The 12,499-nt window shown below is 36.3% G+C and overlaps 1 protein-coding gene across 3 annotated transcripts in view; it reads right to left on the bottom strand.

Moving 5' to 3' along the window:
- The window catches only part of LOC105833892 (nephrin), a 259,982-nt gene that overhangs the window by 19,924 nt on the left and 227,559 nt on the right, over positions 1-12,499 (bottom strand). The gene's annotated exons all lie outside the window — the stretch shown is intronic.

The following is a 12,499-nucleotide window of genomic DNA, read 5'->3' as shown; positions in this document are numbered from 1 at the left end:
CTCTTTTTCATTCTCTTACAGGACAATCCCACTTTCTTGTACTTTATCGCTCGTCTTTTCTCGTCCACACCCTTCCTCTTCATTCGTCTTTATCATTGCTTTCGTAATTCTCTTTTATTTTTCATCTTTTTGTCCAAATCCCGACGCGTAAAATGTCACAAAAGTTGCAAGTGCATACTTGGCTGGCAAATCTGCGAAGAATTTGGACTCCTCGATAAAAATTGTGAGAATAACATTTCTTGCAGTGTTGTAATTCCTTAAATTAAACATTTTATTAACGCATTTTCATTAAACTTTTTCGTAAAACATATTAAAAATTAATTATAAACACGAATTTATATTATCTGTATGAAATATCAATAATTTCTTTTCACTTGCAATCGTTTGTGAATTATATTTATCTGAACGATCTTTCAGAGTTGAATTTTCATTATTTATACAACCAATAAACTCCTTGTGTAAATTTTTACTTTTAATCTTTCTAACTGTGTTTTTCACCACACATATATCGAGATCCAACTCATTGTTGTCTCTCTAACATATCGAGGAACGATAACGCGAATCCGCTTTCCGCTTCTGCTCGGCACGGATTTACATTGCGCGAGAAGAAAATTTCGCTCGGTCGGAAGCATCAGTGCGATTGCGATGCAAAATATTTGCACACTTTAAATCACGAAGTCTAGATAACGGCACGTTTTTTTTCTCTCCCCCCCCCCCCGAGGCACCGGGAAAAATACGAATCAACTGCACTGAAAATTTTAGGATGCGGTTCAATGTGTATTCTCGCTTATTTCGAATAAAATTTTCCAACAATACGTATTCACGCGTATAAAAGGTTCTTATTATGAGATTATTTAAAGCTTTGTTGCAATAACTCAAAACATTATATTATATGAAGTGTTTATTAATCTTGTCGATTTAGGCAGACATTTGCAGGATACAAGATCTTTGAAAACGTTTCAAAGATAAAGGGAAGTTGACACAAATATTTAAACTTGACTTAAAATTGACTATGTCCCGTTTCTACCAACGTAGATTAACTTTAATCTCGGTTTAATTTGCTCCTTATCTTTTTCTAATTTTTGCAAACCAGAATGAGATAACAAGTAAGTTAAACCGAGATTAAGTTAATCTACGTTGGTAGAAACGAGCCTATAAGAGTTTATAGCAATCTTGCATGGATAATAATTTTCCTCGATTAAAAAACTGAATATCACATACACTGATAGAAAAATATATTGTATTTGTAACTATAACTGCATAGTAAAATAATCAGCAGTAATTATTACAATAATATTGGTAATAATAAGTATATATTTATGGTAAATGCTTATAATGATCATTTTATGGTACAACTAACTGTATAAAAATCTCCATTATGGTTATAACAACCATATCATAAGTTGCGTTAACTAATAATTACTATAAAAATGATATTCCTAACTATGATTATTTTACTATGCAATTATATAGTTACAAATACAACATATTTTTCTATCAGTGTACAGCAAAAAAATCATCATCAAGTTTTAAACAGGACTGAACAGAATGGCAGGATACGGAACGCCGTTCTATTTGTCGAAATTAGTTCGGACCGGAAGAGGATAAGGATGCTCCGACAATGTTTGCGGAGGAGAACTGCGAGCCTCGAGACCGACATCTATTGATAAGATCGAACGAAACGGGGTCGTGAACAATGTCGAGTGGGGGGCGGATATGCAGCGAGGGAAGAGAGATTTGCGCGTGTACGTCCCGTCGCGCTTGTTTTAGATGAGTAACGAGCTTCGTATCTATTTCTCCTCGGCATTTCTCCGCGGAAACCGGTACGTGCCGAGGTGCATCGGACGCCTGCAGCGGCGAGGCGTCGCTGCAGGATCGGGAAGCGATACGTCTTCGCGAGAGACAGTAGATATAGCAGTGTAATGCGCGACCAGCAATGCGCATTCATGCGATTATCTCTGTGTCTTAAGCTTTAAGCGCCTGGCGAAAAGCTGAGGTTGCTTTCAAACACAGTAGCCGAATTCCGCGAGTCTCGATTTATTGCGCGAATTATTGCGCGCGATAATATAAGTGAAAATAATTCCTTTCGGTACAATTAAAAGATTCAAAAAGAACTACGAGATTATTAAAGTCTAAATTTAAGAATTAGAATACAAATTAGAATCAAGAGGAACTAAGGATGTGATTGGAAAGACACAATTAACAATATAAATTTTACCAATGCTACTTTTTTTTAAAAGTGGAGTTAGATAAACAGATTTACTTGTGTAATAGTTATGAATAAATGTTATTTTATTGCGCACGTCTCAAATCTACGTATAAATAATATAATTGGAGGGTTATAAATCTTATAATTTGTTTTTGTATTACGTTATCCAATTTTAATCATTTATATTGCTTGTTTTGTCTACATGAAACAATGTAAATACAACGTAAACAATATTGTATAATAAACATAAATAATCGTAGTCATAACCCTAAAATGTACAGCACAGACAACTCTGGTTAGCATTACTAGCGTTATAACATCGTTTCGCAGCTTCTTCGAGTTAGAACAGTTGATAATAGTCCATCATGAGCAGCGACGTAGAATAATGTTCGTGGAGTTTGCAGATGCTCACTACCATCACACTATCTCGGAAAGAATCACGTTTGTAGTGCGCCAGTTATAATATAACACATTACGCATTAGCGGCATCACGATTACGTTCTGATCCACGAGAGAGAACAGCTTTTAGCATCATTAAATAATACTAACATCGTCTTCCCTAACGCACCCTAAATAAGATATATGTCACCACTTTTTTACAAAAAAATAGTCTAATCACTTATCTCATTATACACTAAATCAGAAAGTTTAGTACCAAGGATCTATTTGCTATTATTTTAAATATGCTATATAGTATGCTACTATTTTAAAAGAGTTAATATTGCCTAAAAACGATTAGGTTTTGCTTATTAAATTTTGCATTAATTGACAATGATAACATCAAAATCTAATAAGCAAGAGCTGATTGTTTGAAATATTAAATATAACATTACAATATTAACCAATTTTGAAAATGGTAACGTATAGATTAGTCTTAAACTTTTCGAAGGGTAAATATATTTCCTTTATAATTCTTTTAATAACGTTAACATTTTTAGCAACGTTTTTTATAGTCGAGTATTTGTATTTTTCAACGAATTATCCGCGATAAATAACGCGTTGTCAACGAACGTGAACTATTTCCATCTCTCAGAAACTCTCGCGGCGCAAATGGAATTTCCTATTTCGACGGCCATCTCCAGGATATGCTACGGCCGTCGTCCTAGGGGATTCCCGTATGGAGAGGACTCTCTCTCTCTCTCTCTCTCTCTCTCTCTTTCCATCCTGATACCGTGTGAATTCTCGCGTAACACGACGCCGTCGTATTAGACGTTAAATATACGTAGCTGTGTCGGGGGCCGGATGATACGAGCGCGTGCCTCGTTCCGGGACGAGCGCGGAATATATCCGCGTCACCGAGTATAATATACACGAAGACCTCTTCCTTCCCGTCCCCCTACCCCTCAAATGCGAGCGCGAGACAGGGGCGATAAGTTCCTTCGCCCTGTTCTCACGATAGCACTCCCCCGCCCGTTATGGGCACGTGCGTCTTATATCGCGTATCCTACGTCGCGAAGTTTCGCCATCCGTTCGAGTTATGCATAAGTAACGACCAAATCCTCCTTTTAACTTTCGACTCGCGGCCCTAGCGAGATATACTGTCTGTCAATGCGAACTATTCTTGACGGAAAATTACTGGAGCAGAGATTCAAAGGATACGATTTCGGAAAGTTAAGATTAGATTGACACTTTAGGGTCAACTTTCTTGAAATGTGAGAATTGTAATAGCAACGTGATAATATAAATAAACGATATACACAGAAAAAAAAATTATCTTTGTAAAATCTTTATCTTTGAAATGTTGAATATTGAAATGCGATTACATAGGGTTAGACAGATATAACTTGCACAAAAAATTTTGTATAGTTTTATCAAGAAAGAGTACAGTATGTATAATATGAGTGTAAGATCGATCCTTTACGCACGAGTGCGGATGAACGCACTCGTGCACAAAAGGTCGACTTTATGCTCTTGTCACATAATGTACTGTTTCAATAATAAATTCTACAAATTAGAGGAAAGAAAGAAATATCGAAAAAACAATACTTTTAAACAACTTAAAGAATTAACACTTGTTAACACAGTTATTAAAACAATCATACATATTGTGCTCTTTAAATAACTGTTATAATATTAAAATAAAAATATATTCGCTAAAATTTAAGATTATTTAAATTATTAATTTATGAATAATTAAATTCTTTAAAAAAGATTATATTATATATAAGCAAGATTATCACTATTTCATATATGTATAAAAATATAATTTCTTGCTTATACATGCAATAATAATTATTAATTTTTATTTAATGCTAATATTTGATACTGTTTCTTCTCTATGTTGAGCATAACAAGAGAAAAATCCATGCACAGAGTTTAAAAGATGTAATTTTGGAAAATTCATACTTAAATATAAACAGACAAAAATGAACGCAAGAAAATTCTGCTGCGCGAGCGACTTTTTCCTGCACGTATTTTCGTCGATGAGGCGAAGCTCGCCGATATCGAATTATTTCTAACGTTGGACGTTTCAAATTCCCAAAATACGCATGACGACATTAATTGACGGAGATTCGATTTTCATTCGGCTGTCGCAAAACGCGAAATGTCGTCTCTATAATATGATGTAATGATGTTATATCATAGCGCACTATGTAACACATACCGCAACGCTAACATAATAATCATGTCCTGCCGATTTCGGATTTACGTTCCGCTCGATCGGATCCTTTACGCGGTATCCGTAACACAATGTAACGAAATTTCATGAAATATCATATAAAGCGAGAGACGGAATAACCGATTTGCGGTCAGCATTAAAGCAACGATATTCAAATGAAGAATAAAATACCTGAACGTTTAATGGCAATTGTTAAATCGATTCAGTCCAGATTTTTATCGTGACCACTATTCTCGATAAATTTTTTCCGCATACACGAACGCTGGTGGAAAATATTCAACCACCCGTTCCGGGCACCGAAAACACCGGGCAGGCCCCCGTATTTGTAGTCAACAGCGCTAAATTATACCGGAAACATTAAACAATCGGCATTAAATAAACAGGCTTGAGTTATCTTATGAATGTAATCATGCGTACGTTATTTCGCGAAATAAAGCGAAATCGGCCAGTGCGGTTTCAAAGGTGCGTCCAAATATTTGTTTGCAATTCTCTTTCGATTTCCAGACGAAATGGCAGCAACTGCGAATCCGAACTGCGAATGAATCCGACTGCGTCGCCATTCGCCCGGATGATACTTGTCTATCAGCACGATTCGGCTGCGTGCACGATTTCAGTTCGCGCGAAACGTCCTGCGCACGCTGCAGAAAAAATATTCTCGCCCGCAGCCTTGCCTCGTGGAATTCTGCATATTCTCCCATTCTTCATTTTTTTTTTCATACGAGTTAAAGAAACTTTTTCTGCGCGATCGTTGCTACGCAAAAAATGTGATCGAGTTTAAACAATGTGTTTCCCGAGCAGAGATTCAATTGTTAATCTATTTTATATCTAACATCATGATCCTACAACTTGTGCAACTGAAAATAATAGAGAAAAAGAAAATAGAAAATTATAGTGTTATTGTAAACAATACACGATTTCAAAAAGTATTTCTAATAAAAAAGATTAAAAATATTCTTGGTATACTTAATTTTACCGCCATTTCTAATAAAAATAAAGTAATATTAAGAAGGCATTTAGAAGGGAAGGATTAACCAATTTAAGAAAGTGAAGTAAGTTTAGTTAGTGTTTTAGAGTTGTATTTCAAAAAATAAACAATCGGTATGATATAAGTTTTTGTCTGTAATAGCAATTAAGAATATATATGATAACGTAAGCAACAAAAAGTAAGAAAAAAAGGAAAAAGAAGATTCTAAAAATCTTCACACAACAGAACATTTTCGAAAATCAAGAAGCAAGAAACATGCATCTCCCAAAAATCGATATCGGGCTTTGAGCATACAGTAGAAAGTATTAATCTGCCAAAAAATTAAAAAAAGTTGTTTAATATTATTGGAAGAGAAGCAAGAGAATATCGCATTTTTAATTTTATAAGACTTTACGGCAAAATTTTAGAATATTTTCTTGTAAAATATGTGATAGAAAAGTGAGAACTTTGAACCAGACAGAGTACTCGAAACTTTGGGTTTAAAATATTCGTGTTGTATGAATCGTACAAGCATCAATTCTATCGTGTCCTTACCATCCAGTCTTGATGCAAAATCAATAGGCGAAATCAATAGGTTGGTATGCCATGTATATCATCGATTGCGTTCCAATATGTTGCACAGTATGTTTCATTTCACATTCAAAACGCTATATAAATATTAACAGCTATCTCGAGTGCCTTTTTCATGAGCGTGTCATTAAATGCGAAACTATATTTTTATTACTCGGGATTATGTCAAGTATACACCTGCATATACCACTACAGAAAACAGCATACTTCAGATGCAAACAAACAAGAATAAAGCAATTTTTTTTTTAGAACCATCTACCTCGGTAGAAGATCTACTTGCTCGGTAGAAGATTATATCTTGAAACTGACTTGACCGATTAACCTGACTTGTTATTTTAAATATTTTCTTATATACTAAAAATTAGTTTAAAAGAGATTTTTTGTTTTTCCGCAGTTAAAAACCATTAAAAAATAAACATTTTTCAAAAATGGTGTGTTGATTTTGACTAGCTATCATTTTAAATACAATATTTAAAAAAACGAGTTAAGAGCTAGAGTATTTTTTCATTTTTCTTAAAAAAAACCTGTATTTATTATTTTTCAGATGAGTTTTATAGAAGCAACAATAAGCGCTGCATACATTAATTTTTAAAACATAATCTAGAAAAACTTGAGCAGCGCCATTACTTTATATTCTTTCTTAATAAAATTTAAATATCAAATGGAAAAAAATTTTGCAAAGTTAGATTTTCTTTTGATACTTTTATGTAGTATATGCTCGCTTTAGATAAAATAAATCAAAATCAACAATCTCTATTCTCATATGTCAAATTAAATAAAATTAATTTGATACTTCTTGTCTTGAAACATAAAAGTGACACATATAAACTTATATTTTTTTAAATTTCGAATAAATATTTATTTAACGTTATTATCATTAAATACAATGATTAATCGCTAGTCTGTTGACCAGACAAACTCTTCCGTAAGAAAAATTCGACACGTTAAATGCATTCGTGAAAAAGATACACACACGTGCGCTCATGCACATTTGAAATTTTACAAACTCTTTTTGCAATAATAAGAAATTTTTTTCAAATGTCCATCTACCGTTGAAACAAAAATATTAAAATAGCTATAAATTTCCATTGTCTAATCTAAATCTATCTGAGAACATTTAATGAAACTGCACCAAAATAATTTTATTGTAAATAAAAAATTTTTTCATTAAAAGTAAAATACTTTTTTCTCAACAATTATGACTTGTTCTTCTCCTAAATTAATCTCATTTTATAATACACGGAAGAGCAATAATATTAAACCCTGAAATTTTTTCTGCGGATAGATTTATGGTGAATATTCACATTTTCTGTTTCCTCTTAAAACACGTTTCATAACTTTGTTATAGCATGAGAATTGTGCTTAATGATTAAAAATTTATGACCGAGAGGATAATAAGTAATTTAATGCCCTGGAAAAGGGGTAGAGCAAAAATCTGGATAAATATGCGTTCGAATGCTGGTCAAGCCCGGATTAATTCTGAATCTTTGATAAGAACGCGGCTGGAGCACGGGTCTCGTCATTGCGAACGAGTCGCCGCAATTTTCGTTCGATGCGTTCTCGTACATACACACACGTGTAAGCGCGCGCGCGCATCAGCCGTTGCAATAAAATTTTCGTCGTACGGACGTTTTTACGGATTGGTAAACCAACGGCGGGCCGGTGATTCGTGGGCAATTTATCGGTTCGGTTCGACGAGCAGAACGGGATGCGGACCGTCGAACGGGAGGTGTGACAACGCGGTGCTCGTAAATTTACAATAATTTCGACGAGAGTGCACACCAACACTCGCGCGGCCGCACGAATGGCTGCAGACATTCCAAATTATCCTTGCTCTAAAATTCCATTCGAATGGCGGTGAACTTACCCGAACCGCCCCGTCACCGCCTCCGAAAATTCACCGCACCGCGCGGATCGGACTCTTAAATCCTTCATGAGAAACTTGAACATTGGTGGTAATAATTTTATCCCGAACAGGAAAATGCAACGAAGTAAATCAAAGTCGGCGTTTGAAAGCGCAACGGATAAGTAAAAAAGAAAAGGAAAAAAAAGGGTATTAAAAAAACATTCAGCTCGGTTTTTTCTCCCCATATAATTATTTCCTTCATCTCTCGAAAAGAAAGTTCTCTTATGAATATTTTTTGTACCATTAAAGCATTTCAAACGAGAGTAAGAGAAAAAGATGCGCAAGAATATCTCCAAAATGTCTACAACTTCGTTCCTTGTGAAATACCGTCCAATTAAAAGTTCTCTTTCTGCCGGGGCTCGCGGCGGGAAAAGAAAATTTTCTTGATGCTGCTCGAATGATACCGAGTGCCACCTTCGATTTCCTCGTGCGATTCGCCAGATCGTTTATCCGAGACGTGCAACCTCACACCTCCCGTCGGCTCGTCGTCGTCGTCGTCTCTCCGCCCTCTCGGCATGCAGCACCGGGCCGATAAATAATTCGCGAAATTTCGCCTGGAATTCCCCGGAGTCGCGTTACGGCATCCTGCCCCTCTAAGGAAAAATTTTCGTCCCCTCGGGCAGCGCACGCGACTATCCGAGGGAGAAAATCGTCCTTACAAGAGCGCGTACGAGAGCAGCGACGATCCTCCTCCTTTGTGCAGTGAAGACCTTCGTCCTGCCTCTTACAAATTTAAAGAGGACAGTCAACGTTCTTCCTTTCGCACCCGTCTTCTCGCTTAAATATGCAACAGCGTCGCGCTGCTGGAACCGAGACAAACGATCCGCGAAATTGTCCGAAGCAAAGAGTATGCAAGAAAGAAAGGAAGAGGAAGGAGAAGGAAAGAGAGAGAAAGAGAGCAGGAAAGAAGGCGAAACAAAAAGAAACATTGAGTAAAAACTACTTCCTGTCTAGGACAGCGTGTATCCTCATTCTTTACGTTTCTCTTTACGTTGTATAAATTTATGTTTTAAGTGGCTGATTGAGATCTACTCCCTGAATTACAATCAGTGAGAAATCAGTGAAATCAATGAAAGTACATTGATTTTCAGTAGTATACTTGTAATTTGTCGATCAGTAAAACAAATACTGATCTTTCAGTGATTGTACATTCTGAAGTGAAAATCACTAGAAAGCAATAAACACTCACTAATTATCAGCTGTAAGAAATTCAAATCAGTGATAACATCGATTGCAGTTTAGAAGATAAATAAACGTCTAATGCATTAAATGACCAATTAATTAACAAATAATATCTTTTACCGAAAGTGTCGTAGGATAAATTTATACAGATATTTATATAAATACTTATATCAATCCTTTAGTTACTTTAGAGTTAAGAAAAGATTATGCGGCGCAAAAATTTTTGTTAAATTTTTTTTCCCTTTACTTTATCATTTTTTATATTATCGTTTATCGTTTATGCGTAAAAAAAGTCTCTCTCTCTCTCCCTCTCACGTCAAAACTGATAGCATCAAAATGAATAAATTAAAATATCTACTTTTTTTATTTTATATGTTGAATCTTTGCTCGACCGAAACCGAGAAAAGCAAACAGCTTTGCCGCTGGAGATTTCCTTTGCAATCTCGTCGGGCAATTCCAAGAAAATATTTGTATGTCACTTGATTTGCATTATTTATCTCACAGCGTACGCGAATGGGAGCAATTGTTGCGGAAAGATATTATCGCAATTCTGTAAATCCATTTGGAGTATTGGCTCGCTCGCCGATGAGGCCAACGTCGTCGGAAATTTTATAAATAATATTAAGTATTAGTAATAATTGACAAGTTTTATTAAGGATTAACTAACTATTGATTTAAACATGCGATGTATTTTTTACGGAGTGTACGTAGGACGTTGCATTGCAACCTAATATCCTTGCAAAACGGTAAGGATATTACGAGAGAACTGGGTAAACGCTGGCAGGATTTCGTGATCTCGTGGGAGTGACAAAGTGAATGAGAGAGAGAGAAAGAGAATGTAGAAAATGATGGAAGACGTAATCCTGCTTAAGAGGCTTAACTCTGGCGATCCTTGAGTGACCGAAGACAAAGAGAATCTGCGCAACGTGCTTCTGACGATCGCCTCGTTGGGGGGGAGAAAAAAAGACAGTGAAATTTTTCTTTGCTTACGTTTAACATCGCGTTTACCAAAGCAAAGCGCCCGGGCAAGGTAGAGACAGACGAGTTAGACATCGATATTTCGACGCGAATGAATCGTTTGCGTGGAAACGCGCGCGCGATGCGAGACGACGTAATTCCGCTCGGAGATATATTCGGAGTTGTGCACGAGCGCGGGATTTTCCGGTGAATCGAGACGTGCAGGAAGAAAATTGGTGGCGTGTTTTGCTCCGCAGTTTCCTTGGAGACTAATCCGAGAGTGGATCGTCTCGCGCCGGCGTGCCTTCAAATCTGATTAATTGCGTCGCCGCAGTGAAGCCTCCGCTTTGATCGCCGTGATTATTCGAGGTCTGAGGATCTTTCCGCGCCAACTTTGGTAATTCGTTTCCTGGCAAACGGTGTCTCCGGAGGCGCTATGGTAATGCGGAAAAGCATCGCTTTAACTTGTCTCAATTCAAAACGATATCCCTCTTCGATATTTGGATTTTATGCAAGTAGCATTTGCTGTCTAACTTGATTAAATCAATTAATCTTTAAATTGCAATCAGTGTATTATCACTAATTTGCAGCGGTATGCTTATAATTGTGATAATTAGTGAGTATTCACTGTCTTCTAGTGATTTTCGCTTCAGAGTTAGTGTACAATCACTGAAAGATCTGGTGTATTTATTTCACAGATTGGCAAGTTATAAGTATACCACTCACTAAAAAAAAATTATCTTGCAACTTCAACAAAAATTATATGTGTAAAAATTAGCTGAGATTAGCTAAGATTAGCTAAAATTAGCAAATACTGTGATATGTATATGTGTTGCACCTAATCAATCTAGCTGAGAGAAGCAGAATTTTCAAATTCTATACGTGACAGCCAAAATTCTAGCAGATACAAAAATTAGCGATAAATTTTGGTTATAATATCAAGAAATCTGTCTATATTAGCGAAAAAAATTTTCGACTGCTTAAAAACAGTGTATTTTCACTCATTTCACTGATTGCAATTTAGAGAGTGGATATTGGGTAAAGAAGAAAATCATTGAATCCCAGTTAATAATCCGAACAATAACCATTGCGTCGTTAAATTTCCGAAAGTCCATGCTTTTGTACTGCCGTCGGCAATTGTGTAATTATTGTTTGAATATCTCTTTTTCCGATTTCGTAACGTTTCGTATTTTGTAAATATTTTTTTTAATATTGCAAAAGTGTCATACTGGACCCCATTCGGTATTGCGCAATGATTCGTGTAATCCATTTCGTTTAATGCCGCATGCACCGAATAGCGCCGTAGGCGGATGAATCCGATGCGCAATGTTAATGTCGAGCAGAATAGGCGTTCTAATTACAGGATATTTCATTAGAATCCGCGTAAATAGCCAGTAAAATCGGTCGCCCCTGAAATTCCGCCCTGTGGCCGTTTGCAATCGTTAAATACATGTACGCGCGCCCCCATACGTACGCATCGCCGCACTTTTGTCTCCTCGAAACTAATAGCACTGAAAGCTGGATGTTAATAATTGGAATTTCGAAAAGCCGACGAGACAGTAGTCGGCGCGAGACGCTGCGTTTTATAGATAATATTATCTGACGTTACAGAGCGCGATAATTAATTACGCGCGCAGTTAAAATTAAGTGTCTCTCTGCAACGGGCAGACAAGAAAAGGCAAGATTAAAATCTGTCACTTCGAAAAAATTAATGTTTCACACACATACGACGCGGCGTCTCCTCGTTTGCGAAGATGCGGAGGACAAAATTGAAGATCTTTTTATCCTGTACATGTAAAATATCAAGTCCAGTTTTTTTTTTCTTATCTTCACGCGTACGACTTATTCGACGACAATTTTATGTATATATTTAAGTCTGATAAGGTGACTGTAATTTATTAAAGTTTCCTAATTCCCCGAGACGACGGGAACTTTGTGGAGAATATAACGGGATTGCGCGACGAGATGCATATTGCGCAATTTGGAATAGGTTAAAGGGTCATGTTAGAAGTGTTCGACCACTGCCCTGCAGGTTCAATTGCAACTAACCCAGATAACCTTCGGATACCG

The sequence above is a fragment of the Monomorium pharaonis genome, chromosome 1 (genome assembly GCF_013373865.1).
Source record: "Monomorium pharaonis isolate MP-MQ-018 chromosome 1, ASM1337386v2, whole genome shotgun sequence".
Classification (NCBI taxonomy): domain Eukaryota; kingdom Metazoa; phylum Arthropoda; class Insecta; order Hymenoptera; family Formicidae; genus Monomorium; species Monomorium pharaonis.
Note: the sequence above shows the minus strand (reverse complement) of the source record. Positions and strands in the feature narration are given on the sequence as shown.